General features: G+C 44.4%; 1 protein-coding gene across 7 annotated transcripts in view; it reads left to right on the plus strand.

Moving 5' to 3' along the window:
- The first annotated feature begins 993 nt into the window (after positions 1–993).
- The window catches only part of KIAA1958 (KIAA1958 ortholog), a 188,932-nt gene continuing 165,838 nt past the window's right edge, over positions 994–24,087 (plus strand). For 3 of the 7 annotated variants that reach the window (XM_090038858.1, XM_090038859.1, XM_090038857.1), the window contains exon 1: positions 1,184–1,654. The gene's annotated coding sequence lies outside the window, so the exon portion shown is untranslated. Of the gene's footprint in view, positions 1,655–5,840; positions 6,704–11,565; positions 19,514–24,087 lie in introns of those variants that run through there. The other 4 variants (XR_016441291.1, XR_016441292.1, XM_090038860.1 and 1 more) reach the window with 4 other exon arrangements.

Genomic DNA, 24,087 nt, shown 5'->3' on the forward strand with positions numbered 1-24,087 from the left:
GGCAGGCTCCCAGCCCTTCCCCTCATCCCCGCCTGCGCCCTCCCGCCCAGGGCCCCCAAATACACTAGAACAGGAATAATAATAACCCCGCAGGTAACATAGCCAGACATATTTTAAGAGGAGGAACAGCCGGGCACGGCTGCAGCTCCCCCGGCGCCGGCTCTGCTGCTTCTCCTCAGCCTCCGCTGTTCTAACGCGGGCAGTGGCTTGACATAGCCTTCAGCGTGCTGTTTATTGCCTCGCCATTGAATAACACGCTCCCTCCCTCTCTCTGCCTCCAGTGCCTCCATCTTTCCCCCTCCTCCGTGAGATATGCAGCGCCACGGGCCGCCAGAGAGGGGAGGGGAGGGGGGTACCGCGTACAGTAAAGCACCCCCCCACCCACCCAGTGCTGTCCAAGCCCCTGCCACTTCGCCCCTCCTCTGCAGAGAGCCCGCCCCTGGCCCGGGGCTTGTTTGCCTCCTGCCAGGGGCGGGCTGGCGGGGGCCCGTTTACCACACGCGCGACGCAGGCGGGGCGGGAAGGCGCTGCCAGAGGTCGCCGAGCCCGGCGCCCTGCTCCAAGCGGGACCGTCCCCAGCTGGCCGCCAGCACCGGCGCTGCGTGCTTGCAAGGGAGAGGCCCGGCATCGCAACGAGCACAACGTCGCGGGGTCCGGCCCCTGCACCCCTCTGCTGTGGGGTCTGCCCGCTCCGGAGGGAGCGCTGTTGGCGCCGAGATCTCGGGCGCTTCAGCCCCTGCGGTGGCCCTCGCTCCCTTTAGTCCCGATGGTCCCAGCAGCTGGCGCCATCCCGGGCTACGAGCGCGTGCCGTATACTTCTGGTAGTGTGTGCACGGCGCACAGCACGAGGCACGCACCCTAGCACGGGGCACGCACAGTATAGCGCGGGGCACGCACACTATTGCACGGGGCACGCACATTATAGCACGGTACACGCACAGTATAGCACGGGGCACGGACAGTATAGCGCGGGACACTCACAGTATATAGCGCGGGGCACGCACACTGTGTCACGGTGCCCGCCCCCCCGGGCTGGGCACGGGCCCGACGTGTGTCCGCCCTCGGCGCTGCGACTAGCGGGGCGCCTCGTCTCGTGTGGGCGCGGGGCACGCCGCCTCTCCAGCCCGGCTCGTCAGTTCCTGCGTGTACCACAACCTCTCCTGAGCAGCACACACAAGGAATATTACACGGCAGAGGTCTAAATACGCACACACGCGCCCCCACCCTCCCGGCTTAGCAGTGGGGGGTGGGGGTGTCCATGCTAGGGGGCAGGGCTGGCTGCGTGTGTAACAGTAGGTGTGTGTGTGTATCATTGCACACTTCCTGTGGTATATTTATGACCAGGGCTGCGATTTCCGGTAGCTGATACGAGCTCTCTCTGTGTCTCAGTGTCTCTCTCTCTCCCTGAGCATTTAATATCACCGCGCAGAGGAGGAGGAGGAGGGGGAGCCGCGCACACACACACACAAAGTGGGGGGTGGAGGAAGAGGAGGACAGAGGGAGAAGCCAGGGATTGGGATCAGAGCCACCTCCCCCCGCCCCACAGGCACACAGCCCCCTCCCCACTAGCCAGCCCATCCCCCCATCCAATACAGGGACATAGAGCACAGCCTGCCCTCACCCCACATTCCTATGGACAGACACCTGCAGGGCGGTGAGTACCGGGGGAGGCTGTGCGCGCCCCGCTTTGTGCACGGGGGCAGGGGGCTGCGCGGGGACCCGTGCGGCTCGTGTGTGCAGGAGCCCTCTTTGTGTTGGGGCAGCTAGGAAATAATAAAGGGCGGGGGGGGGGCTGCGTGGAGACTGCGCGTCCCTTTGTGTGTGGATGGCCGGGAGATAGGCTGGTTATTGGATAGCGTGTGCGTGTGTGTGTACGCGGAGTTGTATACAGTGTGTCTCTCTTTGTGCGTGCGCTCGGGGCTCGGTGGTGTTGGTTTAAGGACACCCACAAGCAGAGGTGCTCTCCAGCCGGGCTGCTCTTGTTATAGCCCGGGCTGTGTGCTCCTCGGGTCATTAGTGCCTTAATGCATGAGCGCAGCTCTCCTTTCTTTGGTCCTGTCCTCTAGTCCCCGGGGTGTGTGTGTGTTTGTGTGGAGGGGCGTGTGTGTGCAGGGGCAGGTGTGTATGTGGTGGAGGTGTGTGTGGAGGGCTGTATGTATGGAGAGGTGTGTGGAAAGGGAGGGAGGTGTGTGGAAAGGGAGGGGGGTGTGTGTGGAGGGTTATGTGTGTGGTGGAGGGGTGTTTGTATGGAGGGGGGTGTGTGTAGGGGCATGTGTGTGTGAGTGGTGGAGGGGTGTGCGTGTGTGTGTATATGGGGGAGCTGGGCAGAGAGGTGTGTGTGTTTTGGGGGGAAGGCTACAGCTGGGTGGAAAGGTGTGTGTGTGTGCGCGCGCACTGGGGAGGCATGCGTGCGTGCGCGTGTAACACGAAGGGCGGCGTGTGCGTGTGTTGGGAAGGGGCCGCGCGTGCACCGCCTGCCCGCCGGAGCGCGGCGCACCCCGAGGCGGTGCCGGCGTGAGCCGATGGGGAGACGCGCTGCCCCCTGCTCCCACCTCTTGCCTGAAGAAGCCGCTCCCTGCCCCTGCCCCTGCCCCTGCCCCAGACCAAAGGGGGGCGGGGTAGAAAGCGTTCCCGTCCCAGCTGTCCACTTCCACAAGCGGCGGGACCGCGGGACTGAAGGTGCCCTGGACACGCACGCACGCACGCAGCACACAACTTTTCCGTGCTTGTTTTTGCTGCTGTGTCTCCCCGCGCTGCCCCGCCGCGTCGTTTGTTGTTCCTAGCGGGGAGAGGCAGGGGGAGTTGTCTGGCTTTCCGGGAGGCTGCGCACAGGGGCCGGGGTTTGGTCTCGTACCCATCCAGGGCTAGGGTTGCTGGCAGAAGTCGGAGCAAGAGGCTCCAGGAGTTGAGCTAGAGCTTATTTAAGATCCCAGAGGCGCTGGGGAGGCGGTTGTTTTGCTGAGGGATGGCTTGGAGCTTGTCGGGGTGGTTTTTTGACACACACGTTTTGAAAATAAAGTTATTTTGCAATTGCTTTTCGGAGTGGGGGGGAGTCAAAGAAACTTGTCGTTCCTCTCCCGCTCACACTTGTGCCTGGTTTATTTCAGTGAAAGTGAGTGACTTGTTATCCTGAGAGCTAAACGCAGAGGGTTGTATGTGTGTGTCAGGGAAAAAGCTAGACATGTTTTTATTAGGACAAAAAAATACAGCTTCTCTCTAGAGGACTAGAGATAAACAGCACGATGCTAATTGTGGTACCTTGAACATATGTCGAAGCTATTAGCGGTTGAACTGGATTTAGCTGTTTGTCTTCAGACTGATCAACCGGGCACTCACTTTATAGCTGCATGTCTGCTTGCCTGGATGTCACGTTTAAATGCCTTGATGAGTGGGGTTTTCCACGGATTGATTTAGAAGCAAAAATATTTAGGGCATCAGCGATTGATATCTATTTATCTTAGCCAAGTCTTGCATAACAGATGTTAGAAAGGCCCCTTGCAAATGGTCGCAATGACTTTCCTGTAGGGAATGCGAAATATTAAACTGTTGGTAATGAGTAGACAGTGCAAGCCTTTAAAATATAGCCTATCCTGAACTTGGCTGGTCAGAAAGACAAATCAGGAGTGATAAGCCAGAACGCTGTAAAACAAGCATGGAAAGACAGTTAAGTGTAAAAGAAAATAAAGAAACGTTCTGCAGTGGAAAGTATATCAAGCTTTCCATAACATAGCTTCAACAGTCAAAAACAAAACATCTTTCCAGCAGAAAGAATGAATGTGCTATTCATGATAGACCTCACCTTCCATTTATGGTGTCAGTGGCTATAAATATTCCTTGTACTTAGCTGGATATTAAATAATACTAAACAGGAAAATGACTGGTTTTTTAAAAAACAAAACAAAAACGAACATGACATAAGACGGCAGACAAACAGGTTAAAAAAATTCAGAAGACGGTAGAGGTATGATGATCATAGACAGTTTGGTTATTCTTGTTTGCTTGGTTGGCTTTTGTATCTCACTAGTTTTCTTGGTTATATTTATTATTAACTTTAGTAATACCCCAAAGTTAGATTTATGATCGATAATTAGGACTTGATTTTGCTAAATTAGGGTTAGTGGGGTTTTGTCGTTTATTTGAATAGGAAGAGGGTCAAGTCTGTAACGCATGTCAGTGGGCTCAAGAATGTGCAAATATAATTATATCCCTACTATGTTCCTTGTGGGATTTTGGGAAGAGGTTGAGAGTGTTGGTTTCTTTTTATTTTGTTGTTAGGAATCAAAAATATCCTGAAGAAGTTGCCTCAGATATAAAATGTGTTTTAAACATCTAGGTCTTGCTTTTCCTTACCTTTTAAAATCTGCTCTTAAGTCTGAAATGAAACAAGTCTTACTCTCCCTCCTGGCTTTACCCTGAATCTGCCTCTCATCTTGAGTTAAAAACCTGGGTCCCTTCTTCTTTCCCATCTTTGGCTTTAAGCAAAACACTGTTTTTCAGTATTGCGCTAAAGTTTATCAGCTCTTTGAAGTGTTATAAAAGGTAAACTAACAAACTGAATTGATTATTTGCATACTTTAGACACTGCAAGCTCTAGAGATAAGAATTAACGAAGAGATATTGTATAAACTAAATATTAACTGAAAGTGTTCAGGTGGATAACGGACTGTTATGTGCAGCGTGAGTCTAGTCTGAGATGTGGTGCAGTTTTTTGTAGCAGTGTCAGTAGCTCAGCTCCTATCTAAATAGTGTTACACTGACCTTTCTATTAATTTGAAAATAGCTGGATTCCTGTAGGGTAATCAAAATCTTGGTGGAAAACAGTAACACCTTTATACCATTTTCTTTCATTTGGTTGTTACTGGTAAGTTGACTTTTAATTTTCTGTCTTCAGTGTAGTGAATTCTGAATATTGTTAATTTCTACTTTGCATATGCCAGGGAGTTCTTTATATCAGATTTTGTAGGAGATTAAAGACACACTGGGTAATTTTATTATATTCACAATATGATAATGTCTTGTTGATATGTTCTTTGCAAAGTGCTAAGATTCTGTTTATTATGTTAACATTTCACTTTTGACAACTATCAAATATACCTTTAAGTGTGCATTAAACCTTGTCTGGATGTTTGTCTAATGGACATTTAAAATGAGCAGTATTGTATTTAATTTTAAATGGTAAATTGGAGAGTTACAGTAAAGCAATCTCTTAATGGTTACAATATTCTTTACTTCTTACAGTAGTAACTTGTTGTTCCTTTTGTTTTTTTTTTAATGTTGTTATTAATACACCCACATAACCATATATATAACCACATCAGCTATTTTAAATCTAGGTGCTTAAAGATTTCTTTAAACTTCTAGGCATAATATGATGCTTAGAGTACAGCACTGGGAACAAATTCTAATTCCAGGCTGGGTTTCCTTATGCTGTTGGGCAAGTCACTCTGATTCCTGTGTCTCTAAAATGAGGATAATAAATACTTATCCTTACATCACCCCTGTGAGTTGGATTAAGTAATGTTTGTAAAGCACTTCAAAGAAACATGCATGGAAATGAATCCTCCCTTGGATTATTGTGTATCTGGTAATTCAGGTGTAACTAGCTAAGGCTTTGCTTTCAAATGCTACTGTTTTGTTGCTTTTTGCAAAATCAAATAGTGCGAGGTAAAGATTGGCAAGAAAGGAGATGAAGTTATTTTAAAGAAGAATGAATGCTCAGTCCTGTGTGGTTCACTTTGGTCATGAAAAATATTTTAACTACAACTATATCTTAAATTCAATATTCCTCAGTATATCTGCAAGGTTGCTCAAAGTGACTTGAGAGAGTCAGTGTTTTAAAAGACATATGGAGAATAACTGCTTCATCTTAAATTACTTGACCTTGGTACTGATTTGTTGATTTATGAACTTTATTTACCAGCAGGATCGGAGAATTCTATTGCAAGACAGAAATTACAGTGTACCAGTGCTCTATTTCGTTTCCTAGGTAACAAATATACTGCACAGATTCCATAATGAGGCCCTTGGTTGGCTAGTTATAGTGTAAATTTTCTTGTTTTACTGAATCTGGGTTTTGAAGTAAATAAAAGGCCTTGTTTATATCACATTTCCAAACTCAAACTAGCAAAAACCGAGTGGATATGGAAAATAGAAGTTGTTTATGTTGTAAGAATTGTTGCATTCTATCTTAAGTAATATGTATTAAGTTTCACTATAAGTGGATATTATGAAATAATATATTGCTCCTGTATCGAGAAGTCTGCAGTGAATCAAATAACCCGGTGTCTTGGGTTTTGTTTAAACCGTATGTTCAATTTTCAAGCCTGTTTTCACATGTGCGAGGGAATAGTAATTTTGTACCTGCATTACATTTTCTTTTGTCTTTCTTTTTTCCCCCCCAAGGTTAAATCATCCCTCATTTCCCAGTCTGCCAATTATCCAAACAATTCATTATTTGTATTGCTGATCAGTTCCTGCATATTATCTAGCTTATCCATTACTTTTTCTTCAGTTTGCTATTTGCAATATTACCTAACATTTTGCTGTTCAAATCTATAAAACTTTACTCAAATAGTCTTAACTCCAGTGAGGAGGCACTACTGATGCTGATGAAACTAAGAACCCCCAAACTCTAGACCCGTGGAAACTCTTGCATGACCAGGAGTTATATGAGGAGGAATTTACAGGATTAGGCATTTTCATGGTAATTCTGTGCTCTTTTCCAATATGAAATATCCCCTTCTTTTTTGTTCTTACTATGTGAACTCAAAAGCGAGTATCCTTTTAAAAATCTCACTTGGCCTAAAATATTTTTACTTACTAATGTTACAAGTTACATCTAAGATAAAGAAATGAGTTTGCAGGGGAGAGATGTGATGGAGAACATCACCATGTGGTGTGGGTGTGGGTGTGTGTGTCTCTCTCTCTCTTTCTCTCTTAATGGGAACATCACTGTATGTGGTGTCTCTCTTTCTCTGTCCCTCTCTCTGTGACTGGGAACATCATTGTGTGTCTGTCTGTCTCTGACTCAGAACATCACGTAGTGTGTGTGTGTGTGTCTCTCTCTCTCTCTCTCTCTGTGATGGAGAACATCAGTCTCTCTCTCTCTCTCTCTCTCTCTCTCTCTGATGGGGAACATCACCATGTATGTGTGTGTGTATGTGTGTTTCTCTCTGTTTCCTCTCAGTTTGCTTACTTTGTGCATTTGACAGCTCTTATTGCATGGTCAGTTCCATTGTTCTTCCTGCAGAATAAGTTGCTCACGGAGTCTCCCCTGTAGACTCCATGGGTTGACACGGGAGAGAAGAAAAGCACTTTTAAAAATAGAAACATGCAACTGTAACTCCACAGAAATGGACAGGCCAAGCACCTGAAGCCTCCAAAACTTCCCTTCTGAACCTGACTAGAGTTCATAAGGCTGGTTTCCCAGTAAAACACAAGATGTTAACACTGTATTTTAACTGTTTTAGTCTAGTCTTCCACTTTTTGGGTTCTGCTTTAATCAGTAACTTCTTTGTACAAGGCCCAAACGATATAAATTTATAACAGTTACCTCCCCTCACAAGCCTGCCTCGTGCAGTTGTTCTGTCCAAAATCCATGGAATTTCTGCAACAATTTTTATTAGTTTTTATTCTACTTGGCTCTGTTTTTACATTTGAAAGCCAGGGAGAAGGAGAATCATTCTGCAAATATTTATTTGCCTGTTAAACTGAAATTCTTTCTTTGCTACTGCATGGTGCCTATACTAAAAGCAGGTTTTGTTTTTTTTAAATTATGGCTTACATGTTTAATTGAATATTTCTAATGTTGAATTAAAAACAGTAGGCCAATTAAAAAATACAACATTTATCAGGTAGCAGATTTAAAAATTGAAAGTGATTCTCAAAATGGAAATGAATGAAAAAAGAAAGCTATTTCAATTAGTAGCTCAATCATGACTTATACTTTTGTTTTAAACTTCACTTTACAATTAAAAGCAATAATCCTGCGTAATTTAGAGACTGCTGTTTTGAAAACGAACAGCAACCATTTTTTAAAAGGATGATGATATCAGGTACTGTAGTTTTGATCACATATTGGGAATGATATTTTTAAAGGATTTTGCAAATATTAAAATGAACAGAATTTTCCAGTTGACTTATATACTAGTAGTATGTGCTAGAATAGGCTTATTTTTGGTGCATCATCTTCCAATTCTGTCTCATCCATTTCTCATGTCTGTGGATCTGCTTAAAATATGTGGAGAGGAAGTAAAAACTGTGGACTGCTCACTGGCTGGTACCATTTTCATGGTCTTTTTGCAGCAAGCACCTCCTGCTCACCACCACTGTTTGTCCAAGGGCCCTGGTAGTTCTGCTTCTTGCTGCTGATTGGCTGTGAGGGCTTCCTTTCATGTGGCCTTATCCCTCACTGCTGATTGGCAAAGGGGCAGGGACACACAAAAGGCAGCCCTCTCAGCCAATCGGCAGAGGAGGGCAGAGAGGGTGGCCACTATCTAGGCTGCTCCCTTTCATGCTGGTGGCTTCCTCCATAACACAGCAATCGTTGGCTCCCACTGGGGAGCTGGCATTTTGATTTTTGTGAGGTTTTTTTTTTCCTGGCAATTCCACACAAAATTGTGCGGAACACCATTTTTCATGGTTATCATGGAAACTGCCTTTTTCATGCATTCTGTCTTGTCCTTCAAACCCTAGTTGTACAAAAACTAATTTTTAACTTTATAAATACAAAGAGCTTTGCCAGCTTCAGTGTGCTTGCTCACGTGTTAACATAAGCATGAATGCAGGGTCACTGGGTATATCTACATGTGCACTTTACTGCAGAGTTGCCTAATTAGCTCTGAAGTAAAGCATCACAATCTACATGTGCACTGGTATTAGGGTGCAGTAAACTAATTAACTCCACCGTAAGATAGTACTATCAAGAATCATCTACTGCACTGAAATGCACATATAAAGAGTGACCCGGCAGGGGCCAGACTCCTGCCTGCCGCCTAGCACGCAGCTGTGCAGGGTCAGCAACCTCATGCCCCAGCCAGCACTTTTGCCACTTGACACCATCACCTGGAGCTCAGGGCTGACCCCTGTGCCCTCTGCCAGCCTGGGCCTGCTCTGCCTCAGCTCAAATCACTGCTGTCCCAGGCCCATGTGTAAATGATGCGCTCTGGAGCAGTTTACTTTGACACAAACTGCACCAGTGTTTATTGCATCACCTTAACTGCACTTGTAGATGCACCCACTGACTGCAAATTCTTGCTGGCAGTTATTACATAATTTGACCTGGGCTTAGTGAAATATAGCTCACATGGTGGATCCCTTTAGGAAAAACGTTAAGAGTAAATATTAAATAACAATATATGTATATTCAAGAATTTTTTTTAATTACAAAAATGAAAACAAGTTTGCTTTGGTTTTAAGCACCTTTGTAAAATTTTCAAATCCAGTTTCTTTAATTTGTGAATGCATGAGAACCTGCAAATACAAAGGACCACAAGCAGTACACAAAAATTAACTTGATTAATGTATTCATTTTCCAAACTGAGTCTACCACACAAGGCATTCAAATGCCATAAATAGTGAAAATAAGTGAAAACAAAAGCTAAGAGCATTATTTCCAAAAAAAGTTTGTAGCTTAGTGGTTATAACAGCTCACAAGTCCTGATTCTGCCCCTCCTATTTGACCCTGGTTAAGAGAGTTAATATATACACCTTTACCTGCTGTATTTGCAGCATGTTTAAGATGTACTTAATCTAGAGCCACTTAATCTTGAATCTACCTGGGGCGGCTATTGAGCATGATGGCATAGACTGGGCTAGTAACCTGAAGAGCTTGGCTCTGTCCCCGCTACCTCATTTTCACTGCCATTTATACCTATCTTAGCTGGATTGCACCTAGTAGAAGCATACCTCCTAGGGTGCCAGTCATGCCTTCATTTGCTGTATAGGCATGCCCTGAGTGTTTGTCTGTAGTTTCTCCTGACTGCAGAACAGGATGTTCCATGTCTATTTCTCTGGGGGATTAGGAAGAATAAATTAATTATCTGTAAATTAGTTGGCGGTACTTGGCAAAAGAGTGCCATAGAGATGCAGAGTATTCTATTGGTTAGGCAAATACAATGTTTATGTTAGAAACTTAAAATTTAACAGCATCCCCTTCAGTGCACAGGAACCAAGGTACAGACAGATACATAGGCTGGAGTGCCAAAAGTAATGGTGACAGTTATATTACAGCAAAACATCATTTTGCTGAAAATCTTAATGTTCCTGTTACTTTGAAAACCCTTGCTCCTTCAGCAAAAATGCATATAGTACTTCCTTCTTCCATATTTTCAATCTGCCCTCTCTCCCCAGTGCTGGCCCAGTTTAATTTCACTTGGAAGCATACTCAGCTTTATCCTTCTCAGTTACTAATAAGAAACATTTTCCACAGATGATCTCCAATTCAGGAAAGCATTTAAGCAGTGTTTGAGTCCTTCCTAACATCATGCTTACAGCTAGATATATATTTAATAGTGTTGTCAGCAGGACTAAAACATGCACTTAAGTGCTTTCTTGTTTTGCCACTAATATTCAGGTTTTACAAGTAGGATAAAATCTCTATGAGGCATATATTGCCAACCTATATAGAGCTCCAGATATAGAAAAGTTGTTTTAACTTAATGTTTCTCAATCTGTGGTTCGCAACCCAAAAGTGGGTTGCAAGAATATATGAAAGGGTCATGAGCAAACTTAAACAATGGAATTCTTGCATACTGGCTTCCATCCCATTCAGGAAACTACAAAACAACTGAAGATGTCCCCCCTGCCTAAAGAACAGTGTTTGTACCCAAAAACTTGCAAAGAAGAATCTTTCCAACTATTTTAGTTGGTTTAATAAAAGATATAAGATTTATCCAATGAACCTTGTCTGCCTATGTCTTAGACCAACACAGCTACAACAAAACCCCCTGAAAAATGGATCAAACTTTTAAAAATGGATTCTCCTTTAAAGAGAAACCATGAGAAACAGTGTGTTTTCCCATGTAGGCTGGCAGAGCACCAGCCTGCAAGGGGCTGCTAAGGGCCTTACTTGCTGTACACACTCCCCTTGCCCCACACACCCATCCACTGGCTCACACACGGCAGGGCTGGGGCCAGGACACAGAGGGCAGTGGGTCAGGAGTGAGGGGCACCAGGAGGGTCAGGGGGCTGTTTTCTACTTAAACTATTTACTGGGTTGGGACTGGCCACTAATGTTTACAAATGGGTCCTGGTAGAAAAAAGGTTGAGAACCACTGGATACTCCACTGGCATTGCATCAGCCTCTTACTTCTTTTGGCTTGCTGTCCCTTTGTAATTCCTTGTATTCCCATAATTATAGACCTTGCTTTTTCAACTTCTAGTGTGTCTGCTGTGAAATATTTTGGGATTTGTGGCATGTCATAATTGTGTTCTTGTATTTTATTGTACTGATATAGCATGTGTAGTTTCATTGGAAAACCTGTGTTATGCCATACCCAATTATGCTGTTGTACACACATAAGGAATGGGTGGAATTCCTAATTATCTGTTGTCATTGTGTTCTAGGGCCAGGACAACAAGAACTCACAGTAGTAGAAATATGGGGCCACTAGTGGTATTCAAAGATCTGGCACAATCATCACATGTGTATATTGGAGACAGAGCTAAAGGGGAGCAAGGGAGGGTCCCAGACTGCTTGGACTGGTGTGACTAAAGAAAGCAGAGGACTATATATACATTTCAAAGCAGAACCTGTAAGAGATGAGAGACTGAAGTCCACTAAATGTATGAGAGAGACGCTATATATGTGACTATGCTCAAAGCATGCATGGGGGAGAAGGAGGTGCAGATTCATCTATAAAAACCCAGGCAGAGATGGGGCCTGTGGATTCTCCACTCCAGTGCCTAAGAAGACCTGCAGATTCTCCAGAAAGACCTACTGAATCCCTGGCTGTAAGGAGACACTTTGCCCTGGGGACTACGTAAGAGTCATGCAAAAACTTTCTGTCATCTTTTTGGTTTATTATATTGCATTTTAAATTAGACTAAGGGATGTGTATTGTCACTGTGTCTTACTGAGCTGTGTCTTAGTTTAGGTGAAGTTTTCTGTTCTTTGTCATATGCTTAAAGTTGAAAATTGTTATGCTCAGTAAATGCTGTCTTCAGAGAATGGACTGTTTTTGTTCAAGCATTTATGAATTCAGTGCTTTTATCTAAAGTCTAATATTAAATTTGGTGACCGATTTTGGCATCCGTGGGTGATGCCAAAGTACTGAATTTGCTTGATACAAGAGACTTTATTGAGCACAGCACTTGGAAATTTTGTTGAACACTGAACTTAGATATTGGAGGCTGCTTGAATGTAGAGCTGTTGTGGATTGAGAAATCTGTTCCTGGGGTTTGGAGGCTCAGTCACTTAAACTTGCCAAACTGGTTTTGCAAGGGAGGGAGCAGAGATTAAGTTGAAATTCATTGGAATTCAAGATCTTTCCCTCTTTTTGGATTGACTTGATATGGCAGGCTTTGTGAGAGAGGAGCTGTTGGAATTAGAAAAATGGGTGATAAGAAAAATAGCTCCAGGTTTTTGGAGTAAGGATACAATCTGTGGACCAGATATGTTTATACAATTTTGTGATCAGTGGTCCTCTCAGATCATCTATGGTATAAACCCTGGATGAATAAAAGACAAAGCAATAAATTGCTCTGGAAGGGTTGCTGTTGACATGCAGATCTTTAACTAGAGAGATACAGCAACACAGCAACAGCTGTTAAAGACAGGGAAAAAAGAATTCGAAAATCTGCAGTAGAATGGAACAAATAAAAGCTTTGCAAGGGATGTTTTTAAAAGATGCAGTAGAGATTGCAAAATTAGAAAAACAGGTGGAAAATTTACAAGACTAAATGGAGGAAGCAAATAAAAAATGGCATTGTGTAAACAGAAAGCATTGGATGCCCAAAGCTCAGTGCAGGCAGTTTTAAAAGATTCTTAAAATAGATCTGGGCCTGATCATAATCAATGCTACCAGAAGATAAGGGAGTTAGAAGCTAGATTGGAAGCATTATGAGGAATCATGGCAGCAATACAAGGAGGATGTATGGCGGGGGGTGGGAGGGGGTGTCTAGTGAAAATAAATTGTAGGAGTGGGATGACAACAGCCTAGACTTAAATTTTCCCAATTATGATTATGAAAATGATTGTTGTGGTGAAACTCCTTGTCCACCATCCCTGTATGCCCCCTTAAGGAGGGATTTGCAAGGGTTAACTGATGCTTGTCAGGGACCTATAGTTCCTATTGTTGAATGGGCCAATGTCCACCCTCATTACCAAGGTTTTATCTGGACAGGAGGCAATTGTCATTGCTAAAAATTTGGGACCCTTAAATGGGGATAATTTATGGGATTGGTTATATTCCCTAAATCAGGCATGGCAGCCAGATGAACTGACAGCAGATATGATAAAAATTGTAAAGGTGGCCTTAGGAGAAAATAGTTCCTTACTGTCTGAAAAAGGTTTGTAGAGTGAAAAAGTCAGTGCAATGGCCATCCTGAAGGATGTTGCATGAGTATTTGTTGGAAATGATGAGACACTGTCTGTGGTGGCCAGGCATGTGTAGACACCAGGTGAAAATGCAAGGATATTTACAAATAAGTTGTGGCTGGCCTTTCAGCTGGGGGTCAATTTAACTACATCCCAGCAGGGGCAAGATATGAGGGATGCTAATCCATTGTTCAAATAGCTTCTGTTTGGAGTGCTTAGCAGGGAAACCAAAAGCAACCTTTAACTGCTGTATGACGCAGAGTCAGATTGGGAGACAATTCATAATGTAGTACTGCATGTGCAATGCAGTAATGAAGCCTATCAGAAAGGGAAAGGAAAAGTCTCAGCCATTAACTTTAGTAACAACAGACCAAAGGGGACAGGGCAGTCTGTTGGAGAAAAAAAGGAAAGCTTTCAGGGAGCAACAAGAAGTCAGAATCCTGGAGAGCACAAATCTGGTGCTGATTTACTAAGTATGAAAGAGGAGAAGAGCTAGATGGTCTGCCTAATGCAGAGTTATTACAATGGTTAGCCCACCATGAAGAAGAGGTAAGGCTGGAACCTAACGCTCGGACTCTGGAATATTAGGACAGACCCGGTGCCTGATAGCCCCCTTTTTCTAGCACCCATAAAACATGACAGCTGGCAGTGTCCTATAGTGAATGTATAGTTTGAATGTGATATAAATGGTTGGACACTGAGGCAAACAATGCTAATAGACACGGGTGCTTCATTTTCGATTGTGAGTGTAGAGGAAGTTCCATTCTCATATTTGGAAGCAAGGAGGGGAAAAGTGGCTTGAAGAGTTTAATGAAAAAGAATCATTAGTCTCCTCCTCACAGGTGAAGCAATTTGGAATACGGACCCAATGGGCCCAAGGCATATTTGGAATGATGAAATTGGAGCAGCAAGGAATATTGAGTATGGATAGCTTAAAACACTACAGATAGCTGTGAATCTAAGTAATAACACCGTGTGCTTTGTCAGATGGCAGGTGACATGGTGGATAAGTTCCCCCATGTGGTTGCAGCAAGGCATAGATGCACTGCTATCAAAGCTAAATAAAGCATAACAAAACCTGAATGGGAAAAAGATGTCCAAGCTGTAATCAACAAGTTTCCACAGGCCTAACACAAATTGTAATGTGGGAAAATCAAAGCCTAGGTGTTAATTGCTGGATCTGATCCCCTACCCTAAAATAAGTTTGCCAACCCTCTCGGATTGGCTGGGAGTCTACCAGGATCAGCATCTCCTGGTACAAGTTTGCATTTACATTCAGGGGGAGATGGTACACCTTTACACAGGTACCACAGGGTTTTCATACCACACCTGCTATGTGCCACACTCATGTGATATGCATGTGGGATACATTGGATGACCAAGGAAAAGAGATTTCATATGTAGATGATATCTCGATACACTCCAGTACTCGAGAAGAGAATCTAGAATTGTTAGGACAGGTCCTACAACTGATAGAACAGACAGGGTTTATGGTGAGCACTAGTAAGGCATTAGCAACAGGTTTCCTATCTAGGTGTAATTTTAGGGCAAGAAGGGTGATCCCCAGATGAGCAAAGGATAGAGCTTCTACAGAAGTTACCAGCCCCAACTGATGTTACCACCCTGCAGTCAGTTCTGGGACTGACAGAATTCTCTCGGGAGTTCACAGAGGGGTATGCAGAAAAAGCAGCTCCTCCATTCAAGTTTCTAAAAAAGGAATCCCTATGGGAATCAGGGTTGGGGTGGAGCAAAAAGAAGCAGTTATCCTCAAGTGAATAAAACATGGCTTATCCTCAAGTGAATAAAACATATGTCCTCTAGTTAGCAACCACTGCACGAGGACTTGGAGCAGTGCTGAATCAAGACCATGGCACTGACCTGAGGCCTGTACCATATGCATCTAGGACTCTAACTCCAACAGAGCAAGCCTTCACTTCATGTGACAAGGTAGTTCTGGCATTAGTGCGGGCACTGCAGCACTGGGAGTATCTGGTTGGTTTGGCCCCAGTAATACTAAGGACAACACCCACCCCAGTAAAATGCATACTGTCTGGAAGGCTGCGTATCCAATCCAAGAGTAGCAAAATGGACCTTAGCACTGATAAATAAAGATGTCAACGTGAAAAGCCAAACCAACTTATCTCCAGTCCCATACAGCTTGTTTGTAGATGGAGAAGAGAATGAGTATCCATTGCCTGAGACAAAACCAGACAGGCATTCTCCATTCAGAGGGAACTTGACCCTTGCTGAAGCAGAAAAAGGACCATATGTTGTTTGGCTTGTCGATGGATCCAGCTATTATGATAAGGGGTTCCCCTGACAGGATATGCTGAAGTCAATGCCAAGACTGAGGAGATGGTAAAAGGAAAGTGCACCCCCCCTCATTCAGCCCAGGCTGCTGAGGTTGTGGCAGTGGCAGCAGCATTATAGAATACTCCACTAGGTGAACAAGTGATTCTGACTTAGATTAGGTAGTAAGAACTATTTTGGCTTGGCTCCCACTGTGGCAAGAGAGATGTATGAAGTCAGCTGATGGAAAGCCAGTGGCTCACACCACCGAATTGTTGTGCATGTAGGAATTAGCAAAGAAAAGGATTGAACTCTGCTACATTAGTAAAGTAAAGGCTCATAAAAGGGAACTGAAGAAGCCAAAGTGGAATGGGGAGGCTGATTTACAGGCAGAGTGGAGCCAGAGAAGGGCCTAAATGGATACCAGATAAAGCATCAATAGCAGCTGGAGCCGAGACAAGCCAAAAGGCAGTGGATTTGGTAGCATTACAGGCTCAAAGCAAAGAGATAAAAGACTTGATAAAAAAAAGGGCAGTGGAAAGGAAGGAAAATTTGGCAAGAGCAATCAGGATTTGCTGTAGCCTAGAAACAAGAGGAAGAGGAGGCTCCAGTGTGGGTGGTGCCTGAAGGAGTAAAGGTAGAACTGATAACTCTGGCACATGAACAGGGGCACTTGGGGATAGACAAAACCCTGACAAGACTGCAGGCAGCAGGATGGTGGTCAAATAATGAGGAGGAAGTGAAACAATACATTGATAACTGCCTACTATGTGCAGCAAATGACCCTAATACCAAAGTAATCAAGGGACCCCTCGGACATCAGAGGATTAGTGGTCCATGAAGCAGGCTACAGATAGACTACCTTGGATCCATGCCTCAAACAGCAAGGGGAAATAGTAGATAGCTTTACAAATTGGATCAAAGCTATACCCACTCATAACAACACAGCTACTAGCACAGCATAGGTGTTGGTGGAACAGGTATTCTCTGGATGGGGGGGGTCCCCAAAGACATTTATTTGGATCAGGGTCTTCATTTTGTTGGAGAAATCACATGGGTTGTCTGTCAAGCTTTTGGAATAAAACAGAGATGGCACATTGCAGAGCACCCCCAGAGCTCAGAGCTAGTAGAAAGGACCAATTGAACCATAAAGACTGCTTTGTGAAAAGTGTTCAGTCAACAAGGGGAGGTTTGGGACCAGAAGGTACCCTTTATTTTGATGGCACTAAAAAACTATAGCTACGTATGGAATCACTCCACAAAAAGACATGACAGGTTGAGAGATGTGGCTACCAAAACAATGGTAGCTAGGAGGGAAGCCCCCAGATAGCCTCCAACCTCATATCCTAACAGATCAATGGATACAAAACCTGTGTACAATCAGTGACCACCACACAAAGACAAGTGGCTATAGTCTTGAAAGCCAGCGTCCAGAAAATGGTCAAGCTGCTAGACTCCATATTGCACCCTCAGAAATGGGAGATTGGAGACTGGATGCTGTATCAAGAGGTAAAAGATAAAAACTATGTTCTCAGTCCCCTATGGATGGGACCAGTCAGAATCATTAACAAAGCCAGTCCAACTATATATCAAGCAGAAATACATCAAAATTCCAAATGTAAGAAAGATTGTTTCACTCTTCACAATTAAAAGCCTGGAAAGGAAATTAATGAAGTGTGAAGACACCATTATCAACTATGTTTCAGGTGCAGTTCAGCAAACCTGGAGGGATGGCCCGAGCAGGGATTCGGTGACTACCTGTGATAAAGATTGCAGCTATAGTGAACTAAATGATAGGGGAAGCAGGATTACAAGAGGGAACCTGGTGCAGTAACATTTCCATGCAAACTGTTAATGTCAAAGGATACCCTAGATTCCAAATACCAATGTATCCAGAACGTTACACAACACTTTGACCCAGAAGTCATAGTAAAGCATTTTAATGTGGGGCACCTTAACTTGCACATTTGGCTACAGAAAAAGCTGGTGGAAATTGGTAAAACACAGAAAGACTGGTCTCTCCTAAAAGAAGAAGTTGTGCTCATGAATCCAAAAAGCAAACAGCTCAAGAAATTGAGTGCTAGCATCAAAGAAAGAACCACAGACAACTGGTGGGATAAACAGATCCGTTGGAACTTCAGCCAAGGACTTATTCACATTATTATTCACCCTCTGAGCATTGTATTATTATTCAAATGATTGCTATTTGTATTATACTTTGGCTATATCTGTCTGTAAAACAATGGAAGCAACAAATGCATGAACAACATGTCTTGTTATTATGGAAGGAAAAAATAGAGGGATAGTAATGCAGTTTTAGTTTCTTTTTTATTTCCTTGTTTTTTTTAACGTATATATTTTAAGTTTTAGCTTAAATGTTATTGGCTATAGCTGTATTTGTAGTGTTATGTTATGTGTATCACTTACGTAATCACCTGAACATTCTAATGGCTAGGAGAGAAATCCTCTCGTGCGAAGGACAGTGGCTGGGGCAAGACTGGGTTGAGGTGACAAGATAGCACAGAAAGGATTAGTCTCTGTTAAGGGTTACAACCTGTTAGGCATATAGGAAGTGGAGCTTATGGCATCCAATACCAGACCCATGCCATAAGGTGGTAACAGTAGAGGCTAGGGCAAGAGTGGATAAGGATGGGTGCTATCAAGAACAAACAGTTGCTCTGCTGGTGGTTGCAACCTACTAGGCATTGAGTTAGATAGGCCTCAACCCTCTACCACATCCCAGCCTAAAAATAAGAATGATGGCTTAAGAGGGCCATCAAGGAAGGAGTTGTTGGCAAAGACCTGGCACAATCATCACGTGTGTATAATGAAGACAGAGCTAAGGGAGCAGGCAAGGCTCCCAGACTGCTTGGGCTGGAGTGACCAAAGACAGTGGAGGAATATAGATACATTTCAAAGCAGAACCTGTAAGAGGTGAGAAACTGGAGTCCACTAAATGTATGAGAGATGTACTATAGGTGAGGGTCATGCTATGTGTGACCATGGTCAAGGTACCCAACAGGGGGAAGGAGGTGCAGATTCACCTATAAAAACCAAGGCAGAGATGAGGGCTGTGGAGTCTCCAGTCCAATGCCTAAGAAGTCTTGCAGATTCCCCAGAAGGACTTTCTGAATCCCTGGCTGTAAGGAGACACTTTGCCCTGGGAACTACATAAGAGTCATTCAAAGGCTTTCTGTCATCTTTTTGGTTTATTATATTGCATTTTAAATTAGACCAAGTGATGTGTATTGTCACTGTGTCTTACTGGGTTGTGTCTTAACTTAGGTGAAATTTTCTGTTGTTCTTTGTTGCATGCTTGAAGTTGAAAATTGTTATGCTCAATAAATGCTGTCTTCAGAGAATGGACCATTCTTGTTCAAGTATTTATGAATCCAATGCCACTTCTTAAAGTCTAATACTGAATCTGGCAATAGTGGAATGAGCCTCCCTGAGAAATGTCCACCTATGATGGGATCAACCAACTCTACAACAGTAAAGGTATCTGGGGGAGCCCAGCTAGTTTAGAATATTTGTCTTTAAACATCATGGGCTTCAGGGCTTCACTAGCCCCTATTACTAGGACTGGCAGAGTTGGCAGGAAGGCTGATGTTTAGATCTCATGGGAGGCTGGGGAGAGCTAGACGAGAGGGTAAGAATATGCATTTGTTTTATGTTTTGTCTCCAAACCTGTGGTTTATTTTATTTGCATAATTCTTTCATCCTATGTAATAAATCATTTTGCTGTTTACCTCTTACTGATTTCATAGATTTCTAGGGTCAGAAGGGACCTTGCAGATCATCAAGTCCGACCCTCTGCTCTAGGCAGGAAAGAGCGCTGGGGTCAAAGAACCCCAGCTGGGTGCCTGTCCAATCTTTTCTTGAACACCTCCAAGGTAGGGGAAAGCACCACCTTCCTTGGAAGCCCATTCCATATTTTGGCAACCCTCACCATAAAGAATTTATTCCTGATATCCAATCTAAATCTATTCTCCTTTAGTTTGCGGCCATCATTTCTAGTAAATCTGAGGAACACCCTAATAAACAGAGTATCCCGTATTTCCTGCTGACGCCCCATGATGAGTTTGTAGACAGCCGCAAGATTGCCTCTCAGCCTCCTCTTGCAAAAGCTGAAGAGATTCATGTCCCTCAGTCTGTCTTCATAGGATCGTACCCGCAGGCCCTCAACCTTGCAAGCCAGGAAAGGGGTCTGGGGCCAGGTAAGGCTGAGGCCGCCTGAGCCAAATTGTGAGAAGCCCAGTGGGCATAAGACTCAGGAAAGGGGTCTGGGGCCGGGTAAGGCTGAGGCTGCCTGAGCCCCGTTGTGAGGAGCCCAGTGGGTGTAAGACCCCAGGAAGGAGGCCTGGGGGCCAGGTAAGGCCAAGGCCGCCTGAGCCCCAATTTGCGGGAAGCGTGAGCAAGGCCCCAGTGCGGGCAGGGAGCGCGAGGCACAGGCCTCGGTTGGGGGCGGTGGCATAAGAGACAGGCCGTGGCGCGGGCGCCGGTATCGAGGCCCCGTGGCAGGCGGTGGTATAAGAGATAGGCCCCGGTGCGGGCGATAATATAGAGGCAGGCCTGCGGGGAGACAGACCCTGGTGAGGGCTGCAAGGCCCGCGGGGCGAGGCAGGCCCCGGTGCGGACGGCGAGAGCCGCAAGGCCTGTTGCAGGGCAACGGTACAGAGGCAAGGCCCCAGGGAGGGTGAGAGCCGTGGGAGACAGGCCCCGGTGCGAGAGCCGCAAGGCGAGACAGGCAGGCACGGAGACGAGTCCGGGGACCCGTAAGGGCACAGGTGACTGTGGGACTCACGTACAGCCCAAAAGGTCAGAGTGCGCCGGGCGGTTAGACCGAGCCAGGATACATCCAGGCCGTGCCAAAGAGGCAGCTTCCCTTGAACATATTAATATCAAAGATGTGGTGGGCGAGATAAAGAGGGTACATTTAAACAGGATTTGGCATGGTAGGTAGGGGCGCTAGGGGAGGTCACGGCAGCCCCTAGGTCAGTCCTGCCACAGAGCTGTTTCAAGAATTCTAGGTCTAACTCCTGGTGGGAACCTATAAATATCTTCCATGCCCTAAAGAGGGGGCCACTTTGCTGAAAAATCCCCACTGCAGCTGCAGAGTCCTGGTACAAGGGCAGAGGATCTAGGGTGCTAGGATTGGGAGCTACTTTGGGGCTATCTCTGTCTGTTCCTTGAGGCAAATGGCAGCACAGTTGGGAGGAACTCGGGGTTGTGGGGGTCCTTCATGGATGGGGTTTGTGACAGATGACAAGTACAAATATTAGGAATGTGCCTAAAACCTCTGCAAAATCTTCTATAGAGTTGCATACAAAACTCTCAAGTCCTGTTGTACTATACATATACCACTGAAATACACCATAAGGAGCCAACAGATTTAAGCTGATAACACTCCAAATGCTATGACTTAGAATTTTCAAAATATTGCAGAATGAAGCAAAATGGGTGAAATACTTTACAAATGTGGGAAATGACACAGTGATTTTATTTTATTTTTTGTAAGATTTCAGTTCTTGATAGTAAGCCAGTTTTACTTGGAAGATTTTGATGCGTGTTTCACTGAGACATTTTACATTTCCTGTGATGCAAATTATTTCAGCAGCTGCAGCTTCTGTGGATACACATGTTCTCATTCATGCCAGATCAGACCAATCCCCTCTGTGATATCAAATCTCAGAAAATGCTCAAATATGATTTTTAATAATCATTTAACTTTTGTATCTTGAATTTTATTTCTCTTGCTCAGAGAAAGTGTACACTTGCATTATAACATTTCTTATGACATTATGACATTTCCACTTTATTCTTCTCTAAACGTGTTATAAATTAATCAAGCATTAGATTTTTTTTTCAGTTAAAACATATTGGTTACCTTCCATGAAGTAATTTAAAAATGAAGAGATCTTGCTCATGCTTAAAAGAAGTCTTCACTCAAAATAAGTAAGTAAATATCAGTCCCAAAGGCAAATATTTTGTCATGAAAATAGGGGATCACAACTGATACTGTTCTGTAACCTTACTATAGCTGGCATAGCCTGTACCTGTTATATGAGTTTTAGCATTTGCTAAGTAGATCTTGCAAGTTTACACTGGATTAATTTATTTGCATTTTACTGTCTGAAAGAACAGTCAACTTTTTCCTTTCTATTCTTCCAGCCAATTTCATATTTCTCCAGTATTTTAAAAGTTCAAGTTCTCAGCAGTTTTAGAAAACTGCCTTTATCTTTGCTGTATGTTTTGTCATACAGCTCTGAAACTCAGAATTAATTTGAAACATCTCTGTTTTTGAGGTCTTGGAGATCTGACCAGTTTGAGACTACTATGAGCCATCCCAGAGGTGAAGTGCCTCTATTATAAACTTGGAATGTTTATGTTTTCATTACCTTTCTAAATACGCACTTTTTTAGAATGAATAATGTATGTATAATTGAGTATGGATTAGAACTGGGAACTGGGACAGGCAAGAGAGAAGACAGAGAGAGACCTGACTTTTCCCTTTCCAGCCATCTGTTGAGTATGTGGCTGATGGTGCTATAAGCTTTCATATGCTCCCTCCTCTGACATAGAGCTGATTCTAGTGGTAAATAGCGGAAGTGATTTTTGTATCGCTAAAGGCCTGTTAAAGGGATTGATTGTGCCGGGGGTGCCATAGTGAGGTATGACACCCTTATGTCATATGTACCACACACCCCAAAATGGATGAAATGCAGCCACCTTCACATGGTGCTGGTCATGTGTAACTCTCTTCTGGCATATAACCAAGACAGTGGTACCATTCATTCTGGGGTGTGTTATGTGCAGAGTGGGGTGGCATGCTTTACTATGGCAGTCCCTTAGCAGCATGGATATTTCCTAGGAGGATAGCTCACTAACATTAAATGCAGCATGGGCTGAACATAGGGTTTGTAATGAAAATAGGGGATCACAATAGGTGCCACACAGGGTCTCTCTCTCTTTCTCTCCCCTCTAATTCTCAGCTCTGACATGTGTGACACTGTTCAAGTGACTTGCCTATTGAGGCATAATTTTCTTATTTGCAAAATGGGAAGGATGATTGATAATAATATAGACATGTAGCCCTGTGGGGTCAGGCCAACTCTCAGGGTCTCAATATTGCACTGTTAGGCAGGAAGGTGTGACACAATTATACATATACAAACACACAGATCAATTAGGGGCATACACACACACACTACCAGCTCAGGCACATACACATCCGAACCAGGCTAGGCACATGCATACCTATCACCAATTTAAGCACATACACTGTACACCCCTAAAGTTAGACACAGATCACTAATTCATATATCATGCACACACACAATGCCATAATTATATATATACATCCCCCCCCCACAGGTAAGTTCTTAACTTGGATGGTACAGTGTGTATGCGTGTGCTTGGGGTACCCAGGATACTTGGGGGAAGGTTCAGATGAGAGAGTGTTAAAGTGTGGGGAGTGAAAGTTGCCAGAACTGGGATTAGAACTGGTGGACTACAGAGAAGCTGGCTGGGGAACTGAGGATTAGGGCTTATTTGAGGTAGACTAGGGCTGAAAACTGAGGCAAACAGCTGAGATTTTGTGGCAGGGGAGCAGATAAGTGACGGCAAGGAGGAGACAGCCAGGGAAGAAACTGAGGCAGAAACCTGGTTGCTCAGGGGAAAAGAAAAAGGCAGTGGGGATAAGACAGTGGCAATGAAACAGGGGGTTTGGAGGCAGAGGGAAGCTCAGGACAGGTGTTGGAGGTGGCAGTGAGCTAGAAGCAGGAGAGGGAGAAATGAAACAGAAGTTAGAGGGGCGAGGAGCAGATATTGGGGCAGGGCCGAACCATAGTAAAGCAAAACCCAACTTAGGTGTCCAAATAACAGATTTATTACACAGATAACACACTACACAGATAACACACTACACAGCCCCATGAAGTTATTGGTTCACACACATACACACACACACACAAGCACTCACAATGCCAGCAGGAGAAAGAGACTCAGTGGAGGGGCTGGAGTCCAGGTAGGGAAGAGAAGCAGAGTCCAAGTCCTTGGTTGAAGAGGGGGTAGGGAGTGATAGCTACCTATCCAGGCTAGAAAGGGGTCCTTGTCCAGTCAGTGTTGTCCAGAGGGGGGTCGCCGGTGGGGCCTCTGGGTGGATAGATGATGTGGCATGGTGCTGATCCAGATGGAGAGGGTGTCCCACTGGGTCTGTCTTCACTGCCTCTTTTTATAGAGGCAGACCTTGTGTGACCCTA

This window comes from Crocodylus siamensis, chromosome 3 (genome assembly GCF_052110815.1).
Source record: "Crocodylus siamensis isolate JL-2025a chromosome 3, ASM5211081v1, whole genome shotgun sequence".
Lineage (NCBI taxonomy): Eukaryota > Metazoa > Chordata > Crocodylia > Crocodylidae > Crocodylus > Crocodylus siamensis.